The 20161-nt window shown below is 40.6% G+C and overlaps 1 protein-coding gene across 5 annotated transcripts in view; it reads left to right on the top strand.

Annotated features, from left to right (window-relative positions):
* The first annotated feature begins 6118 nt into the window (after positions 1-6118).
* The window catches only part of LOC126260923 (negative elongation factor D), a 229231-nt gene continuing 215188 nt past the window's right edge, over positions 6119-20161 (top strand). For 2 of the 5 annotated variants that reach the window (XM_049958411.1, XM_049958415.1), the window contains exon 1: positions 6119-6214. The gene's annotated coding sequence lies outside the window, so the exon portion shown is untranslated. Of the gene's footprint in view, positions 6215-6665; positions 6686-10067; positions 10190-20161 lie in introns of those variants that run through there. The other 3 variants (XM_049958412.1, XM_049958414.1, XM_049958413.1) reach the window with 3 other exon arrangements.

Raw genomic sequence — 20161 nt, 5'->3', positions numbered from 1 at the left:
AGGAGTATATAGAGGGTTTATACAAGGGCGATGTGCTTGACGACAATATTATGGAAATGGAAGAGGATGTAGATGAAGACGAAATGGGAGATAAGATACTGCGTGAAGAGTTTGACAGAGCACTGAAAGACCTGAGTCGAAACAAGGCCCCGGGAGTAGACAACATTCCATTAGAACTACTGATGGCCTTGGGAGAGCCAGTCATGAGAAAACTCTACCATCTGGTGAGCAAGATGTATGAGACAGGCGAAATACACTCAGACTTCAAGAAGAATATAATAATTCCAATCCCAAAGAAAGCAGGTGTTGACAGATGTGAAAATTACCGAACTATCAGTTTAATAAGTCACAGCTGCAAAATACTAACGCGAATTCTTTACAGACGAATGGAAAAACTGGTAGAAGCGGATCTCGGGGAAGATCAGTTTGCATTCCGTAGAAATGTTGGAACACGTGAGGCAATACTAACCTTACGACGTATCTTAGAAGAAAGATTAACAAAAGGCAAACCTACGTTTCTAGCATTTGTAGACTTAGAGAAAGCTTTTGACAATGTTAACTGGAATACTGTCTTTCAAATTCTGAAGGTGGCAGGGGTAAAATACAGGGAGCGAAAGGCTATTTACAATTTGTACAGAAACCAGATGGCAGTTATAAGAGTCGAGGGACATGAAAGGGAAGCAGTGGTTGGGAAGGGAGTGAGACAGGGTTGTAGTCTCTCCCCGATGTTATTCAATCTGTAAATTGAGCAAGCAGTAAAGGAAACAAAAGAAAAATTCGGAGTAGGTATTAAAATTCATGGAGAAAAAGTAAAAACTTTGAGGTTCGCCGATGACATTGTAATTCTGTCAGAGACAGCAAAGGACTTGGAAGAGCAGTTGAACGGAATGGACAGTGTCTTGAAAGGAGGATATAAGATGAACATCAACAAAAACAAAACAAGGATAATGGAATGTAGTCGAATTAAATCAGGTGATGCTGAGGGAATTAGATTAGGAAATGAGACACTTAAAGTACTAAAGAAGTTTTGCAATTTGGGGAGCAAAATAACTGATGATGCTCGAAGTAGAGAGGATATCAAATGTAGACTGGCAATGGCAAGGAAATCGTTTCTGAAGAAGAGAAATTTGTTAACGTCGAGTATAGATTTAAGTGTCAGGAAGTCGTTTCTGAAAGTATTTGTATGGAGTGTAGCCATGTATGGAAGTGAAACATGGACGATAACTAGTTTGGACAAGAAGAGAATAGAAGCTTTCGAAATGTGGTGCTACAGAAGAATACTGAAGATAAGGTGGGTAGATCACGTAACTAATGAGGAGGTATTGAATAGGATTGGGGAGAAGAGAAGTTTGTGGCACAACTTGATTAGAAGAAGGGATCGGTTGGTAGGACATGTTTTGAAGCATCAAGGGATCACAAATTTAGTATTGGAGGGCAGCGTGGAGGGTAAAAATCGTAGAGGGAGACCAAGAGATGAATACACTAAGCAGATTCAGAAGGATGTAGGTTGCAGTAGGTACTGGGAGATGAAGAAGCTTGCACAGGATAGAGCAGCATGGAGAGCTGCATCAAACCAGTCTCAGGACTGAAGACCACAACAACATCCAACACGTACTGATTTTATATTACTCCTGACATGCTAGAAACATTTCAGGTTATTTACTTCATTTTAAAGTATTGCGCAATATTTATGACGTCAGAGCTAGTTACAGCGGACTAGGCTGGCACACAATGGAAAGAATGATGTGAATTTTATAAGGCGTGAGAATACTGCTTCCCTACAAAGTCGACAGCTGCCGTTTTTCTGGACTTGCAGAACGCCTATGATAAGATCTGGTTCGACAATCTCGTGCACAAAATGCTGACACAGACCCCTATATTGAATATCTATGTGCAGATTGTGGATGGCTTCCTCCGTGGTAGGACTTTCCTCATGGCTCACTGGGGAATGAGTTCTGGTATTCGCCCATTGACAGCTGGCACTCCACAGGGATCTGTGCTATCTCCCATTCTTTTTAACATCTACATGAATGATATGCCGGTCATCCCCGAGTGCCACCTGACACAATATGCTGATGACAAGTACTCTATATCACTGGACGTAGCACTGACATTGTCATCGCCCGTCTCCAACGGCAGGTGGATGCCAGACAAACAAAATCGCTCTTAATGCCATCAAAACTATGACGGTCAATTTCACGAAACGGCGCCCAGTCCTCCGCCGCAATATTTCGATTGCAGGCGTGCAGGTGCCCTGTTCCCCGACGACCACCTATCTCGGGGTCCGGATGGACCACAAGCTGCTGTTCCACTGCCATGCAAAGTATGTCGCCAACAGGGGGCAAAAGCTGACCAGGGCCTTGTCTCCCCTCTTCCTGCAGTAGGAACCTTAACCTGCCTACCATGCTCCATATCTACTGGGGCGTTATGCAGCCTGCCCTCACATGTGGCTCCACTGCAATGGTCACGATTAGTGTCACCAGGATTCAGATGTTGCAGCGCCTGCAGAACAAGGTTCTCAGGTGGAGCCTGCATGCCCCGCCACTCACGTTGATTGTGACTCTCCATGAGGAAGCAGATATCGTCCCCCTCAAGGAGACCATACGCAACAACGCGCAGCGGCTCTATGAGAAAGTGGCTGCCCTACGGGACACTGTCCATGGGCTACGCCATGTTGGGGCTACACATCCACGTCGCTGGCATCGCCATCCCGTTCCGCTGACCATCCTAGTGGAATCAGCTTCTGAACAGGACCAGCCCTGGGCCCGGGACGCCCACCACGGCTGCCTCCTTTGCTAGGACTAGCCTGCTATTCTACGTCCACGACTTTCCAATCCTACCTGCCCATGTCGGTCTACGTTTTTATGCTGGACAGAAGAGAACTGTCACCGTTGCAGTGTGTTATGGGACTCCAAGCCCCACAGCCACACCTCCAAAGTGTATTGCAGTGACGCAGGGTCACTGCCCTATGGTTTATATTTACTGGCTCACCAACATAGACCGCAGAAGGCTGGTGATTCTGTAGTGTACTGTATCACACAGAAAAAAAAAACATGTTGTAGGGCTCACTTACGAGATATCCGATTAGAATACAGTTTCTGGCATGTCTAATGACGTGCAGGGAAATACACCCAATACAACGTTGAAAGAAATTAAATTGGTTGAAATATATAATATTTCCATGTTTCTTAGTCCAGTAGGCGCAAGTGAACTCCTAAATACCATTATTTTCCTGAAGAGTAATTATTCACCTGGTATTGATCATAATCCGAATTATGTATAATTCTAGCAGCAAAAAAAAAAAAAAAAAAAAAATTAACTCTCCTCCATTAGATACATGCAATTCAACCTTATCAAGTGGTGTCTTCCCACAGCAACTAAAAACAGAAAAAGTAATTTCCCTATATAAAAAGGTGATCAATATTGTATGGGCAATATATACCTGTGCCACTGCTGTGAGGGTTTTCGAATGTTATTGAAAAAGTGTTCCATTCACAATTAACTACATTCTTCAACAAGAGTAGTATTACTTCTGGGTGTCAGCATGGCATCAGACCACACCGATCAACTGAAACAGCCACTTTCAACCTAACTAAATCATATCTTAAATGCAGTGAGCAATCACAGAAAAATCTCAGTTTTGTTCTCAGATCTAACAAAGGTTTTTGATGTGACGGATCATTCTATGCTCCTCAGAGTGCTTGAATGGTATGGTGTAAGAGGTCTCCAAATAAGTGGATTAAATCGTGTTTGGAATGTCACTCGCAGGTGACTGAAATAAAATATGTGGAAGAAATGAACTCCAGGTACATCTTTCAGAACCGTGTGGACGAAGCCATGGCATCCTACAGGTCTCAGTTATCAGTCGATTTCTTTTCTTCTTATTCATTAATGATTTCCCATTACGCTTTAGGCACTCAGAACCAGTACTGTTTACAAATGACATGTGTCTATTGACTGAAGGAAATAAAGTGGACGATTTTACTCAGGGTGCATAACATATTATGAAATAAGTATCCCAATGATTTGCCAGAATCAGGCTAGTAGTTAACCCCCCAAAAATGGTTCCACTAAAACTGAAACACATTCAATAATATGTATGGATAACCATAACATTAGTGCTGTTACTTAAAACAAGTTTCTTAGGATTCATATCCAGGAAAATCTTAAATGGAACTCACATACCACATTTCTAAATTCAAAACTAGCAAAAATAAGGTATGTAGGAAGAATTCTTCGCAGCAATACTATTGTAGAACCAGTTACAGCAGAATACTTTGCTTGTGTACGTTTGGTACTGAAGTATGGTCCCATTTTCTCTGGAAATGTACATGGGACCAAAACAGTTTTCAAGAAACAAAAGGCAATTATAAGAACAGCGAAACAAACAAGTAGCAGAAAACAAAGCAAATTTTTATTTACAGATCTTAAAATCTTACCCCTTCCCTGCATTTACATATTGGAAGGAGTTAAGCATGTTAAAAAAGATATATTGAGAAAAAAACCTTTTTGCTTAAAAGAAAATTGTCCTTTATCACAGTACCAGATTAGAGAGTGATATACACGTTATTCATTGTAGCATCACATGATGCCAAGAAGGTGTAGCCTTTATCATGGAAGAAGTAAACTACACAACAGATCATTAAGACATATAAAATTTCTTCCTGAACTACAAATCTTTAAAAGGTTTGTGACAGCGTATCTACAGTAAAACTGCTACTATTTAATCTCACCGTATCTTATGCATAAAATACCTTACTTCATACTTTCAACTGTAGAAATAAATAAATGGTAAACGTACAGTAGTTAATCAAATGTGTAATTATTCACTGTATGGATCCAGTTTGATGTAAAAATATAAATGAATTATGTTTGATGGTAGTAAAACGAAGAGCTAAATTGGTTTTCAGTACAATAACATGTGTATAAAGCCGGGTTCACACACGCAACGAAAGTATCGCCACAAGTCAAGTCATTTTGGAGTGGCGCTGTGAGCTACCGTTCACACAGGACGCCACAAATTCTGCGTAATTGCGCAGTTTGCTAAATGGCGTCACCTGTCTCAGCTGAAATGATTCGGGCCTGCGTTAATGTTGTAGCGCAAATTGTGGCATTAGAACTGAGCGAAGAGTTAACAACAAAGATACGGATTAAACGGCTGTACTTATTACTAAATAAGATGTTTTGAAAACATAATAAACGTAAAATATTACTTACCAAAGTGTTTCTCGTCTCTCTTGTCTCGACTACATGTTTTGAGAACCGGTCTGCAGCTTCAAACCAAGCAAGGCTGGGTTTATAAATACCGTCTGTAGACGCACCATTCTTAAGTGATTTCAGTACTTTTTTATGTTCATACATGTAAGCATTTCGAATGCTTCGAATTTTTAATTTTGTTGTAGCTACATCAATTCCAAGTACATATTCACGCATACTGTTTACTATTTCAATTAATGCAGCATCTCTCAAATTTCTGTCTTTGTATGATTCGCTTTTGTGGTTCCAAAGGCATTCTCGTTCTTGACACACCTCCAAGAATCTCATAATTGTAACTGTTGACCACTTTTTCGACATATTAATAGCAAACGCACAAGCAAAAGCACTTTCTGCGAACGAATCCTCACTACAAAGGTTTCAATCCAGCCACGAGATAGCAATCGAATGACGTTATTCGATTGTGGAGAAGGCAAAATGGCGCAACAAAGTAGAACCAAGTTCAACTTTTTGTGGCGTGACAAAAGTTGCGCTTCATAAATGGCGCCACCGAAAACTAGGACTTCACACATGCAACTACAAAGCAACTGCAGTTTGCCATTAGCAGTGGCGATACTTTTGTTGCCTGTGTGAACCCGGCTTAATATTTGTACTGAAAAAGAGATTTATATGGATAAATAAATAAATAAATTTCATGCTTGAATGGAACGGAAAGGTGCCCTAGTAACTGACAGAATGCGTAGTACTGTCTGTTATGTACTACACATTGGTTTTTAGAAGTAGATGCAGATGCATCTGAAATCCTTGCATTTTGATATTGCGTTGGCGCCAATCATCACTTCTTGCCAATAACGAGCAGTTATTGTACTTGTAACTTTGACATGTAATCATCTTTGAGAATATAGTTGTATTGTTTGTGAATGGTGGAGAGGAAGTTTGTTTGTTGTACGTAGCCGGCCTATGATTTTATTTGAGGTGTGTAGTTGAGAAGAATCCATATGTAAGGCTCAACTTCTGTGCTTCTTTATTAAATTACTTATGCTTTAATGTTGTGTGCCCCAGAGCTTGCTGTACGTGAATATCCAGCGTTTGTTAAATCTGTACGCCATTTATTTTAGTTTATGTCCGTTTTTTAGAGTTCACCTTGACGGAGTTCCAGTACTATTTTAATTACCATGTGTTATTTTTTAAATCACGATTTTGAATACTGCCTATTTCTGTCAAGATCTCTCTCAAAAGTCATGATTGTAGTGCATCTCTTGTTACGTGTTTTTGTGAAGCTGTACAGTATCTTTGTCAAACGGATAGAGGAAGAAATTTTTGGGGAATTGAGTTCCTACTATATTTTACTCGAAGTTTTATGCTGACATTTTATTGGAGCGGACTACGAAAACTATAGTGCTCCAGTCCGATTGCTTTGCCGTGAAACGGCATTAGATTTGATGATGCCATTGTTTAACCTTTCCACAAAGTATGTATCCATATTCTTGAGAATTTAAACGGGGTATAACACATTTTGAAGTTTAAAATAATTTAGTTGTCCATTGCAAATCTTGGGGGGGAGAACTAATGTCAAGTGTGATTATGGATTGTAGGAGTGGAACGGGGAATATACTTAAGAGTATTTGAGAATATTCTGAGGTTAAAGGTGGTCGGAGAAATTATCACTTATGATGAAGAAAATACTATTTTGATGTAAATTATGAATTGTTGTCTTGCCACATAAGAAAATGGAATTTAGTGTTTTTCCTTCCACCTCTCTCATCAATTTTTCTTTTACCAAAAATCGTTGTTGTGAAGGTGTTTACAGATACTACAGTAAATAAGTGCCCAAATTGACCTGTAACATTTCAAACTGGAACTAGTTATTGTTGCACTGTAAAGGAAATTGTGTTGAATCCTTAAGAGGATATGGAATGGTGATAAAGTGTAACTTAAAGAATTGTTTTTAATTTTAGAAGGCTTACAGTGCAAAATACCATGCTGAATAAAGTGAAATTGTTCTTTGCTACATAAGGGAATGTAAAGCATTTTTCTTTTTCGTCGTCTCGCATCATAATAACTGCTTTGACTTCAAAATGTCTAGCTGGTACAGCAGAACCAGGCTCTGTAGCTCTGCATTAAATCATTTTTTAGTTTCCTGTCTCCATATTTAATTCTTGTAGTTTGTAGCCAAAACAGGTGACAAAGCAGCATATCTCTCTTCAGTACCTATTACATCAGGAGGATTTGCAATTACGGTTGGTGACATTTGCCAAAATGATTATGATTCGAAATGGATAGCATTGGAATCAAGTAATTCCACAACTATACTCTTGGGGAAGGCACACTTGTCAATGTTGATGCCCTTACTACAAAAAGCCCCTGACTCTGATATTGTTTCATTGTTGTTTTTTGAAGTGAGTGTATATAGCAAGCTGGATTATGCAGAAACATCGGGTGGCGGGCTATCCTTCTGTTCATTTTTCGTAATGCTCCACTGTAGGCCTACTAGGTTTACCAAAAATAGACTACTTTTACCACAAATTGTTTCATTTCTGCAGGATAAACAATAAATAGCTTGATAATTCATAACCACAACACCTTAAGCTTATAATAGAAAAATGAGAGAGGATGACACCAGAATTCTGTTTTTCATAGGGTTACACTTGTCCCCTTCAAGTTCCTCCCATTTTGTTGTAGTTATCTTCATGTTCCAGGCTGTGTTCTTCAAATTAGTCTTACAGCTTAATCATGACTTCATGTTATACACTTTTTTAAATATATGCACATATGTAATGTCTTTTCTAAAACTTGTCGTATATCATAGCTGAAGCTCTTTCAATCTATCAGCTTTCTCTTTTTCTAGTGTAGGGCAATTTGGTGATATTCTTTGGTTAATCTTTTATTATACTAACAAAAGCAAATTCTGAGTCTTCCATTTCGTGAACACACCACAGCCTTTCAGTACACAAATGCAATTGCAACTCTCTTTCTCTTTAGTGCGCAAATGTAAACAACATGAGAAACAAAGGGGTTAAATTGTAACTGCCTTGCTGAAAACTTATTCAGTAGTGGCTCCTATGATATCACTGCATACACATGGCAACAAACATGAAAGTACGTATAAAGAAGACAATAACATCTCCCTCCAAAAATAAATCAAACTAACGGAACAATTGAGGGTTTTAGGGAGGGGACAACCTAAATATAATGGTAAAAAAAAGAAACACCATTATCCCAAAACACACAAGATGATGAACAAAAAAAAAAAAAAAATAAAAAAATAAAAAATACAAAATCTCCAGGAATCGGACACTTCCCTTGACCTATATAATTCAACTGCAGCTGACGATACCAACGCCTACAGCAAAAACTATGGAAATTTGAATCAGACTTTTCCCTTAACCACAGCTGACAATACCAAAACACCAGTACCTGCATACAAAAATACGAAAATTGGAATCGGTCATTTCCCTTGACCTATATAGGTCAACTATAACTAGTGATACGAAAAACCACCACATACAACTATGAAAAAAGAAAACAAAAACACATTATCTCAAACATACACGCGAACAAAGGATGCCATCAAACACAACACAAATCTACAAATACAGCCAACTCAAACTCCGCACCATAATGACGTCACACTACAACACCCTTATATCATGGGTCAAAGCAAATGGGTGGAATCAGATGCTTCTGTTAACCCCATTACTTGACATACAGATTGTCTTTAGCATAAAAAGGGGTTTATAAAACTCAGGCTTTAAATAATTGTAGAAGCAGTTTGCTAGAAAGCAAATTGTTCTTTATACAAGCACATAAGAAAACAGACATGCATAAAGTAGATAAAAGTTACAACAATTAAGTTGAACAGAAAAGTAATTGACAAAAAGTATTGTAGTGACTGGCTGAGAAACAGAACAATCTATGATTAATTCCCCTTTAGACAAAAAAGATGGTTTCATCTGTATTAAAATCTCTGCTAGAGTCATTTGACATATCCTTATCATTCAGAATTTCACATACATCATGGAATCAGTTTCTTAATTTTCTTCCCAATAATAGAACCTCTAGCTCCACATTGAGCATCATTTTGTGAAGAAACGTTGTTACTCTTGAGACAGCTGTTAACATCACTTTTTTCCAGGTTGACTGTTTGAAACAGCTTTAGAACTTCGTAAAGAGATTTTCATTACTATCCGAAAACTGTATGTTTGAGCAGTCCATAACCAAGTCCATAAACCTTTTTCCCCCTCAGACAGGATGTGGGCCACAGTGCTCAGCAGACTGTTGCAGAGATAGGGCACAAATTTTAATTCTTAATGTTCTTGGAGCTTTGTTAAACCTATTTGCGGTAGCAATCTTCATTTTGTCAAGAATAGCCTACAGTGAATTTTTAACTTTCCTGGGAGATCTCTTATCCTTGTCTAGCATTATCTCCCAACAGCTTAAATTTCTTCTGAAGTTTTATTTAAACGTGTAGAATATGAAAAAACCAAGTATGTATTGCTTGAAGAAAAACTGTGAAAGTCGACTTCTTCAACACAGACCTTTTCAAAAATTGACACCAGACAAGAACAAGAAAGAAATGCATCTATGTCTAATTGAATAGCACATTTCATATTGTTTAAAATGAGCTATTGTGTAAAAATAAGCTTAAAAATCCCTAATTACATCAGAGTTGCCTTATGCGGGGTAAAATTTTTATATGTTGGTATCGCACTTTCAGACACTGTAGCACAACAAACTGACAAGAAAAGAACATTTCTTGGGTATATTTTTAATGTGCTGCAGCATTGAAACTGCATATTTGCAGAATAAGCAAGTGTAAATATGAAATCCTCCAAATGCGGTACATTGGATTCGGGAACTGTGAAATCGAGATTGTGGTGTACAGTGTGTTTTTGTTACACAATCAGAGCACAGGACACGTGATCTAGTTAGCCAGTTACAGTGAGTAGACGTGATCTATTCAGTTAACAATAATGTGAGTATTACATTGCGAGTACATTTAAATTAAAATATGTATAGTATACGAACATGTAGAGCTATGACTTCATATATGATCTTGGTCCTGCTTTTTCTTTTCATCAGAGTTGTGGTTAGGTGGGATGTAAGACATCTTATGATGCGAATGAAGCAATGACATTTCTATTCTTGTTTGAGAGAAATATATGGCTCTTTTATTCCAAATATGTAGTGGTTTCCATACTTCAATTTCTGAGTGTATGTTATGGCATGGGCGTAGCAACAGAACTTAATCCTAGAACATTAAAGGGGAGAACATTGTGACATTGTTACTAAGCCATCATGAGTTTTACTGTTCCATATTTTATTCAGAGGAAATCATTATTTATTGTTTATGCACTAGTTAATTATAATTATAAGGTTTCAATTGATATTTCACATAAAAAATTAGTACAAAATGTCCTGTTTTACACCCTATACTAACAGTTGTCCTGTTAAAATTGTGGATTAGTACCAGTTGCAATCATTAATTCTAGGAGGGTTAGGGATCTAGGGTTAAATTGGTTGCAGTGAAGCAGTGACTTTGATATTGTTTGTCGTTTGACTTTTATTCTACGAATAGGTCGCGATTCCAGGAGTGTGGTGACAAGCCTGATCTGTAGCATAGCCAGAGGTCTAGGTTAGGTTGGAATGCAACAGTTTAGTTGTGAGTTGGTGAAGCCCAGAAGTTAGGTTGGAAAGCAACAGTTTGGTTGTCAATTGACAAAACGAAATTTGAGAAAAGGAAACACAACAAAGGGCGTGAGATTGTAGGAAATAGGGTGTTCAGTGCAATTCAGCGAAGGTTGAAAAGTTCTTCCTCGTTCCAGTCAAAGGAATTGTTGTTCAGAATAATAACAGAAAAGATCCTTCCAATGACGACGTTGTTTGTGACAGCTACAGTTCATACAATACCCATGGTACTGAAGGTTTCCTGTACCATACAGTGAACCATAGTCTGAACTTCATAGATATGAAAGATTGTTATGTTCACGTATGCAACATGGACAGAATGTGGCAGTACGTCAAGGATGCCACCCCATGATGTTTCAGAAAAACCAAACATTTCGCGGGTTACCTAGCTGATGATGTGTTCTGTCAAGCATATTGCCATAAAAAATATTACCTCACATATTTGTTGAAGCAGGTAAAGTTTACCCTCCCTGTGGAACTGTTGTGCTGTAATTCTTTAGAAAAATGTTTGCGAGCTGACTAGCGACGACTATTCCTTGCCATTCGGGGAAACCGGTGCCTTCCGTTTCCTCAACATTACTGGTATGTTACAGCATTCCTTTGCTTGGTACTGTACATCTTGTACAATACATTGGGATATCTACTTTATTCGTGTTTCATTCTTAAAATTTTTTCGGTGTTTGTGTTTTCGAGCATCGAAAATGTGATGATATGGTGAGAGGATGAGGTTCTTTGCTTGAAAAGTGGTGACTGAGAGCGGCAGTGTGGAGGGAACAATATCTGGGAAACCAGCAAGTACTCACTGCAACACACACAACTTGGCAGTTTAATAGCAGTTTAAAGTATCGGGTAAAGCTCACTATCTTGCCTGTGTTTTAGGACTCAGTGGCTGTCAAATCATGTGCTAATATGAGGGTAGAGAGCTCATCAGTGTCCTCTCCCTTCCCAGAAGAAGATATGTGAAGAAATGTGCCACATTTAGGCAGACACACACATAGAAAAATTAATACTGCAACACCAGTGCATAGTTTGCAAAATGTAAGTGACTCCATACAGGAGACCGGAGTCCAATTAAAATTTCTTGATAGTTGAAATCTGTCACTTGCTGTTACAGTGTTGTCACATTGATCTTCAGCTGCTGCTCGGTTGTTAGTGACACACAAACAGGGCAGGGCTCTTTACAAATGCTGTTAATGTGAAACACGGAGCAGTTTTGGAATTGGGGCACGAAATACATCAGAAAAGCGAGATGCTCTGTCGACGGCTGATTTAAGTGACCAATAACTGCACTGTGGCTGACAATGTGTTTTGCAGCCTTGCATGTAGACTACCACTACCTTGTAATGTGCGATGTATCCGAGAAAAAGGCAGTCAGTAATCTGCAACAGAGCTTAGATCACAATCACTTTGTTCACAGCAATTAAAGTTAACCTCTATGACCAATCTCAAGACAGGAGAAATTTGGTGTCAGCACTAAAAGTAAACTGTATTTCTCCCTATCATCGGTTGCTTGAAACAAGTCTCACACTGGCTACACGAGCTGCTGTGTTACCAACCGATGAAGTCCTCATTGGCTCTTCGTTGCAGATTATAGGTGACACAAGCAGAAACCGAACAAAAAAAAAGTGATAGGAAGAAAAATTAGAGCAAATAAAAAGGTCAGAGTGATGATGAAAATGGTTTTCAAAGAATATGAAATAATAAATTTGCATTTAAACCAATTAATAGAATTAAAATAATAAACTTAGATTTTGAAATTAAAAAGAAATCGTTATAATTGAAAGGATTTGAACCTATGACCTTTTATGTCAGGTTAATAACCATTGCACTAGACCTTAACACTGGGGTAAGTAATTACATTAATGCATGTGGTGATCTTTTTTCAAGGATGGATTGCAGCCTTAAAAAATTTGGCTTTATGCAGTGTTGTTTGAACATTTTCTAATGTAAGATGATCACTGTGATTATGATAACAGTATATGTGACACTAAATTACATCTTGTGCAGAAGTATCCAGTAGTGTTTGGTAAGTGCTATTTATGAAGTGTATGTATTTCGTTGGCATTGGGGTGTGTGTGTGTGTGTGTGTGTGTGTGTGTGTGTGTGTGTGTGTGTGTGTGTGTGTGTGTTGTAGTTATCATGTGTGAAGACATCTGAAATAAAATTGCCAGACCCATGATTCAGGATTGAAACACATCAAGAAAGAAAGTTAGCTGGTCAATTGTTGTTGCAATTTGGCAATGATGAATGGTTTAGAGTAAGTTTGAGTGCTCAGATTGGAGCAAACCAGCTCCAATGTGTGAAGTGTCATCTATCAAGTAATTTTAACCAGACGACTGTATGGATGTCTTCCATATAGTTATGGTCTTCTTAAATTTTCAGTTTCCCAGAGGTGTTAGTGCCTTGGTGATCTGGGTCCCAAGTACTTAGTGTGGAACAGTTTAGTTGTATTTATAGAACATTACTTGACGGAATAGCCTTATGGTGTGGCTTCTTATTGATTAGCAAGTTCATTTCATAGTGCAGTTTGTCCACATATTCTGCATATATGCTATTCAGGTATTCCATTATATTGTGTGATGGGACTAGTCTATAGTCTGTAACATGTCATCAAAGATGAGGTCATTTGAGATGGAGCACTAGGCTGTGGGCAAGTCATTGAATCACAGGGTAGGAAGAAACTGCGTAATTTGCATTTACTTCATAATTATTAACTCACCCATAAAAGTTCTTTGCTCCCTCAGTACACATCATTTTTTTGTATATGTGGTTGTGTACTCACCTGTAACCAACTCTGTCATTGATCTTGGACTAAAATGCACAGATCGTGTTCTGTTTGGGATGTTCATTAATAATTGAGAGCTGCAAATGTCAGAATGGGGTGGGTGTGAGTTGTCTGAATGAGGTGGGTGTGAATTACAGAGTAACTTGTACAAAGCCTTATCAGAAGTTCTTGAGAAACATTGCTGTCTGTTATCATTTTTAAGAATTTTGTTAATGTTTTGCAAATAATGCTTTCTGCGTATCTGCAGTTCACGATATTGCTGGCTACGCTATTCCACAATCCCATATTGCCCTCTTGGGCAAATTTCTAGTGGAGGTGATTTGCTATTGCCAAGCTTTATGCACACAATAATGGAAATAAATAGTACCAAATATTTGGTGTTACATTGTCATAAAATATACAATCCCATGAAGTACAACACAAAGCAAACACCAAACTTTACTCTCACTTGATGGCTGTACAAGGTTTAACTTTATATTGAAATCGCTGTTACAAGTTACATCTACGTGGAACTTGAGAGACTGCTATTACTGTGGTGTTTGCGTACATTTTTTTGTCATCTTCAGGCAGCTTACAACTGGTTTTCAGCACATCCTGGATGCTTCAGTCCTTGTCTATGAGGAGAACTAAAGCTCACTTGGTCATTCCATGTAACTTGGTCCAATTTTAGAAATCATCTTGCAGTGTACCTCAGATTGTGTTCACATATTGTGTGTAGCAGCCTATACAGTGGAACCTGGCATAGCAAGCATATTTTCTTCCAAAATCTTACTCGTAGTGTGAAATACTCATTAAGCAAAACATAAATTAATGTAAAACACAATAATGTGTTCCACGCAGAAAAAGTACTAAAAGTTTTATCTTATTCAAACAAAATTATACTTAAAGTATTATGTACCTTATTATTCACAATACATAGCTAATTCTTTTTGACTAGGAATCTATCGATAGTCATTTGTTTCTGCCGATGTTTCAACACTTCACGAATATGCGACACAGCATTATCATCAAAGAAATTTGTTGTGCGCATAGCCACTGAATTTTGGGGTGATGATTTTGCAACCGATTCCTTTGCTTTCAGCCTTTCTCCAATTGCATCAGAAGACTGGTGCTTTGCTGTTACCGCCAACTCCTCCTCCTCCTCCTCTGAACTACTCTTCACAAATTCTGCTGTGAAACACATTGCAACTCCATAAGGTCTTTGGTGGGCATTTGTTGGCTGTGATCTTCCACAAGCTCATCAATATCATTGTTACCCACTTCTAGTCCCTAGCTCTTGGCCAAAGACACAATCTCGTTGACTACAGGCTCCATGGGTATTCAAATGCCTCAGAGTCAAATTCGACAACACACTCCGACTAAAGCTTCTTCCATGCAGAAGTGAGAGTTCTCTTGGTAACCCCTTCCCTGCATCTTTTTGATCATCTTTATGCAGGCAACAGTGTTGAAATTCCAAAACTCCCTGAGAGTGATATTGGTAGCTTCAGTCAACTCAAAGCAACGCTAGAAAAGTGCTGTAGTGTAGAGCTTCTTAAAGTTAGAAACAATCTGCTTGTCCATAGTTTGGAGTGATGGAGTGGTGTTGGGAGGCAGAAATTGGATCTTGACGAATTGAGATTCTTCGAGGAGGTGGTTGTTATAACGTCAAGTTGAACACATATATTCCAAAACGACACAACACATGTAAGTCACAGAGCAAGTTGACAAAGCAAGACATGTGAACACGGTAACATTCAAATCAGCACTGAGTCCAAGTCTGGCGGCTGCTGGCTGCTTGGCCGCTGAGGTGGCTTGGCTGCTGCATGGCTGGCAGGCAGCGCCGCATATAGAGGACGCGCGTAACTGCGCGGTGGCACTTTGAAAGATCGGTGAGTCACAACACCTTTCCCCCCTTTGAATTTTTTGCACTGGTCTTGATGGAGGTGGCCTGTAGATTGCTAACGTCCATAGGTGTTGTTTGACTGGTCGTAAAGTCTCGAGGAGGAGGCTTCCCGTACAGACGGAAGTGTCCCCAATGATAATGGGTCGAGATGACAGGAGACATAGGGGTTGAATCTGCCGGGGCCCTGTGCGCCAATCTGCCCATTGCAGCAATTCCGGTTGATATAACAGGAGACATGGGCGATGTGTTGGCATCCGTAGGAGAAGGAGGCGAGTAGAGTTGCTCCGACAGGTGATGGTCATCCGGTTCCTGCACGGGCACGTCTCCTGGTGGCATCCGTTCTTGTGCTGGCACTGAGATGACGGTGGGAGGGCTGTGTTGTGAATAATGAGAGATGCCAAGATTCTGAGCGTCACGTAGAGCCGAAGGTGGTGGAGCGGCATTCGGAACAGGCGTTGCCGGCACATGAGGCCGGAGGTGGTCCGAATGACGCACTGCAACACCTGTGTCTGTCTGGATTTCATACAGGCATCAGCCACAGTGTCGTAAGATGCGGCCTGGACTCCATTTTGGCCACCTGCTATATCCCCGTACCCATACAAGGTCGATGGCGGTGAACCGGCCAAGCGAAGGCACTCGCAGCCGTGAGGTGGAAGGCCACAGAAGATGAAGTAGCGTGTGGGGCTGTCGGCCATGTAAGAGCTCAGCCGGGCTGTGGTCACCCATGGGGGTGAAACGGTAAGAAGCCAGAAATTGGAGAAGCGCATCATCAGCAGCAGAAGAAGTCAGGAGTTTCCTTATCTGAGCCTTAAATGTGCGAACCAGTCGTTCAGCTTCACCGTGTGATTGGGGATGGAATGAAGGGGCCGTGGCATGCATGACTCCGTGACAAGCACAAAAATCCGCAAATTCGAAAGAGACAAATTGCGAACCATTATCAGTAACAGGAGTAGAGGGAAGGCCTTCCAAAGAGAAATTGCGAGCGAGAGCCCTTGTGGTTGCCGCAGTGGTAGGCGACGTGCAACGGACAATTGAAGGAAAGTTAGAGTAGGCGTCAATTACGAGTAGCCAATAAGTACCTAAAAAAGGTCCCGCGAAGTCAGCATGAATGCGCTCCCAGGGCTTCTCAGGCGAAGGCCACGGTGACAAAGATGACTTCGGGGCGGCGGCCTGTGACGCATGAGGGCCGCAGGCAGTGACCATGTGCGCTATTTCAGAGTCGGTGCCAGGCCAGTACACATGACGGCGTGCCATAGAATTTGTACGAGAGACACCCCAGTGCCCTTGGTGAAGGAGGCGCAAGACTGAAGCACGCAAAGACGCAGGTACGGCAAAGCATTTTTGGTGGAAAGGAGGATAGCACCATCCTAGCCGTGAGATGGTAACGCAAAGCGTAGTAGTTCCGCAACGGATCAGAAGTCTTAGCGGACGGCCAACTGTTCTGAATACAGCGTAAAACCCGGGAGAGGGTAGGGTCAGAACCCGTAGCAGCCGCCAGCTGGTCCCTGGTGATGGGGAACCCGTCCACAACCTGCTGCTCGGCAACATCCAGGTGGAAACACAAAAGTTCGTGCCTATCGAATGCCAGATCAGGACCCATGGGAAGGCGAGACAGTGCATCAGCATTCACATGTTGAGCCATTGGCCGGAAATGAATCTCATAATTGAAACGAGACAAGTAAAGAGCCCAATGCTGGAGGTGGTGTGCAGCCTTGTCGGGAAGCGACGTTGATGGATGAAACAAGGAAACAAGTGGTTTGTGGTCTGTAACAAAATGAAACTTGGATCCACAAAAGAAAACACCAAACTTATGAAGAGCATAAATAATGCCCAAAGCTTCTTTTTCAATTTGAGAATATTTTCGTTGGGTTATCCGTGAGCGTTTTGGAGGCAGAAGCAATGGGTTGTTCAGAAGTATCAGAAAAACGGTGTACAAGGACTGCACCAACCCCGTATTGAGAGGCGTCCGTGGCAAGAATGAGATGCTGGCCAGGTCGATAAGTAGCCAGGCATGGGGCCTTTTTCAGCATAGCCTTCAATTTCTGGAAAGCCGCATTGCATGATGCGGACCAGTGAAAAGGCATGTTTTTATGCTGAGCCACCGAAGCAGCAGACAGTAAAAACCTGTGATAGTATGCTATTTTCCCCAAGAAGGCCTGCAGTTCCTTAACAGATGTAGGGCGAGAAGGGCATCGATCGCAGCGACAGTTTGCTAAAGCGGACGAATACGATCCCGTCCTCATCGCCAATTGTTATAACGTCAAGTTGAACACATATATTCCAAAACAACACAACACATGTAAGTCACAGAGCAAGTTGACAAAGCAAGCCATGTGAGCATGGTAAAATTCAAATCAGCACTGAGTCCAAGTCTGGCAGCCGCTGGCTGCTTGGCCGCTTAGATGGCGCGGCTGCTGCATGGCTGGCAGGCAGCGCCACATATAGAGGATGCGCGTAACTGCGCGGCGGCACTTTGAAAGATCGGCGAGTCACAACAGTGGTCTTGTGAGTTTGGATAATGGGCAGGAGCATTGTCCATAACAAAGAAGACATGGAGTGGGAGATTCATCTCAAGCAAATATTTGTCACCGAAGGACCAAACCATTCATTGATCCAATCACAAAAAAGATCAAGTGTCACCTAAGCCTTTGTGCTGGACCTCCACATCACATTTAACTTGTTCTTCTGGACTTTACACTTCTTGAGGGCTGTGGTGTTTCTGAATGGCAAACAAGCAACAGATTAATTTCCAAATCACCACTTCCATTATCACACAATAGCAATGTGAGACAGTCTTTCATTGGCTGATGAAGTTCTCTGCTGCCTTTGTGTTGGAGCTGGCTGCTTCACCATTCCTGGCAGTGCTGTGGATACTTGTTCTTATCTACTCGAAACACCCACAGCTTCCCTTAGACACTTCTTCGCCTGCTGATCCTGGCATCATCTTAACGAGGGCATCAAAAATCGTTCTCACCTTCTCACAAGTGATGTTCTCATTAATAGTGTTGCCTTGTAATTGCTTTTCATTTATCCAAATAAGGAGCGTCCTTTCTACATCGTCCAGAATACGAAGCGATTGGTTAGATCCTCTTGTCATTCCCTTTGAAGCATCTGTCTCCTTAATCTTGTTTTTGTTCTTGAGGATAGTCCAAATAGTTGATGTAGAATGTTAGTATGTGCGTGCTAAATTAGCAACGCTCACACCACATTCGTGTTTTTCAATGATTTTACGTTTCATCTGAGGTCATTTTCTTCCTCTTATGGTTGTCTTCTTGCTGCTTTAACTTCGGGGACATTTCTACAAAGGTTATTAAAATTTGCTTGCAAAAAAATGCTATGTGAAAAATATGTGATCACCAGAATGAGATTTTCACTCTGCAGCGGAGTGTGCGCTGATATGAAACTTTCTGGCATGAGAGCTTCTGTAAAGTTTGGAAGGTAGGAGACGAGGTACTGGCAGAAGTAAAGTTGTGAGGACGGGGCGTGAGTCGTGCTTGGGTAGCTCAGTTGGTAGAGCACTTGCCCGCGAAAGGCAAAGGTCCCGAGTTCGAGTCTCGGTCCGGCACACAGTTTTAATCTGCCAGAAAGTTTCATGTGATCACCAGCTGCACGAAGATGGTAGCAGAGAGAGTGCTAAACCCAGACTGCAGTATGTACTACAGACATTGTTCAAATGCTGCTGGTGCCAATGAAAGGTATTTATATTGTTGAACGATTCCTGCACTATGCGTGAACGGCTGGTGACATCACACTAAATTGTCTTCGCTTGTTAAGCAAAACATGGCTGATTGAGTGAGTCATTTTTTTACAGATTGTTTTGCTCAATATGCGAATTGTGCATTATGGGGGATGCTCGTTAAGAGAAGTCCCACTGTACATATTACAGGTAGTTCCTCAGTTTCTTAGTTCTAAATATGGAATACTTGGTCTTCGGGAGACTCTAGTGAAGGCTGGCAAATTTTGTAATAAGGATGCAAATGTTTTTGTCACCTTTAAGCTGATACCTTTCATAGAGTAGTTATGTTACATCATTGAGAGTAGGTACACTAGTTCAATGGTTTTAAGAGTTTTGAGCAGTATTCGCTGTCTAGATCACTCATAAGTCATCAAGAAATTCCGTCGTCATGTGAAAACATTCAAAGTTCTGGTAGATTTATTTTCTATAAAGTCATTGTCACGGGAAGCTCTACTTTCAAGAGCTTTATTCTCTATTACTTTCTTTGTAGGATCTGCAAAGTTTAAACTTGAGGAGTAAATTTTATTTATTTTATATATATCATTTCACCCTTTTACAAGCACATCGAACAATTATTCAGCACTGAATTTGTCATTTTCTCAATACTTCCTCATCCTTTCACTTTGGACCTATCTTCTGTCTTGCATCCATGCATTTTTAAGTTCCAAATTCCTTCCTGTTAGTGGACTGGGTATTGTCTTGTCCTCATCGTCGTTTCATCATCACTGACACAGAAGTCTCCCAATGTGGCATCACCTGTAATAAGACTTGCAACACGGGTGAACTTCCCGGATGTGGCCTCCTGACCATCAGTGCCACATGCTCATTTTTTGAAGGGTCAGGTGAACTCTAATAA

Source organism: Schistocerca nitens, chromosome 5 (genome assembly GCF_023898315.1).
Source record: "Schistocerca nitens isolate TAMUIC-IGC-003100 chromosome 5, iqSchNite1.1, whole genome shotgun sequence".
Classification (NCBI taxonomy): domain Eukaryota; kingdom Metazoa; phylum Arthropoda; class Insecta; order Orthoptera; family Acrididae; genus Schistocerca; species Schistocerca nitens.
The sequence above is the reverse complement of the archived record's forward strand: the minus strand, read 5'-3'. Positions and strand labels throughout refer to the sequence as shown.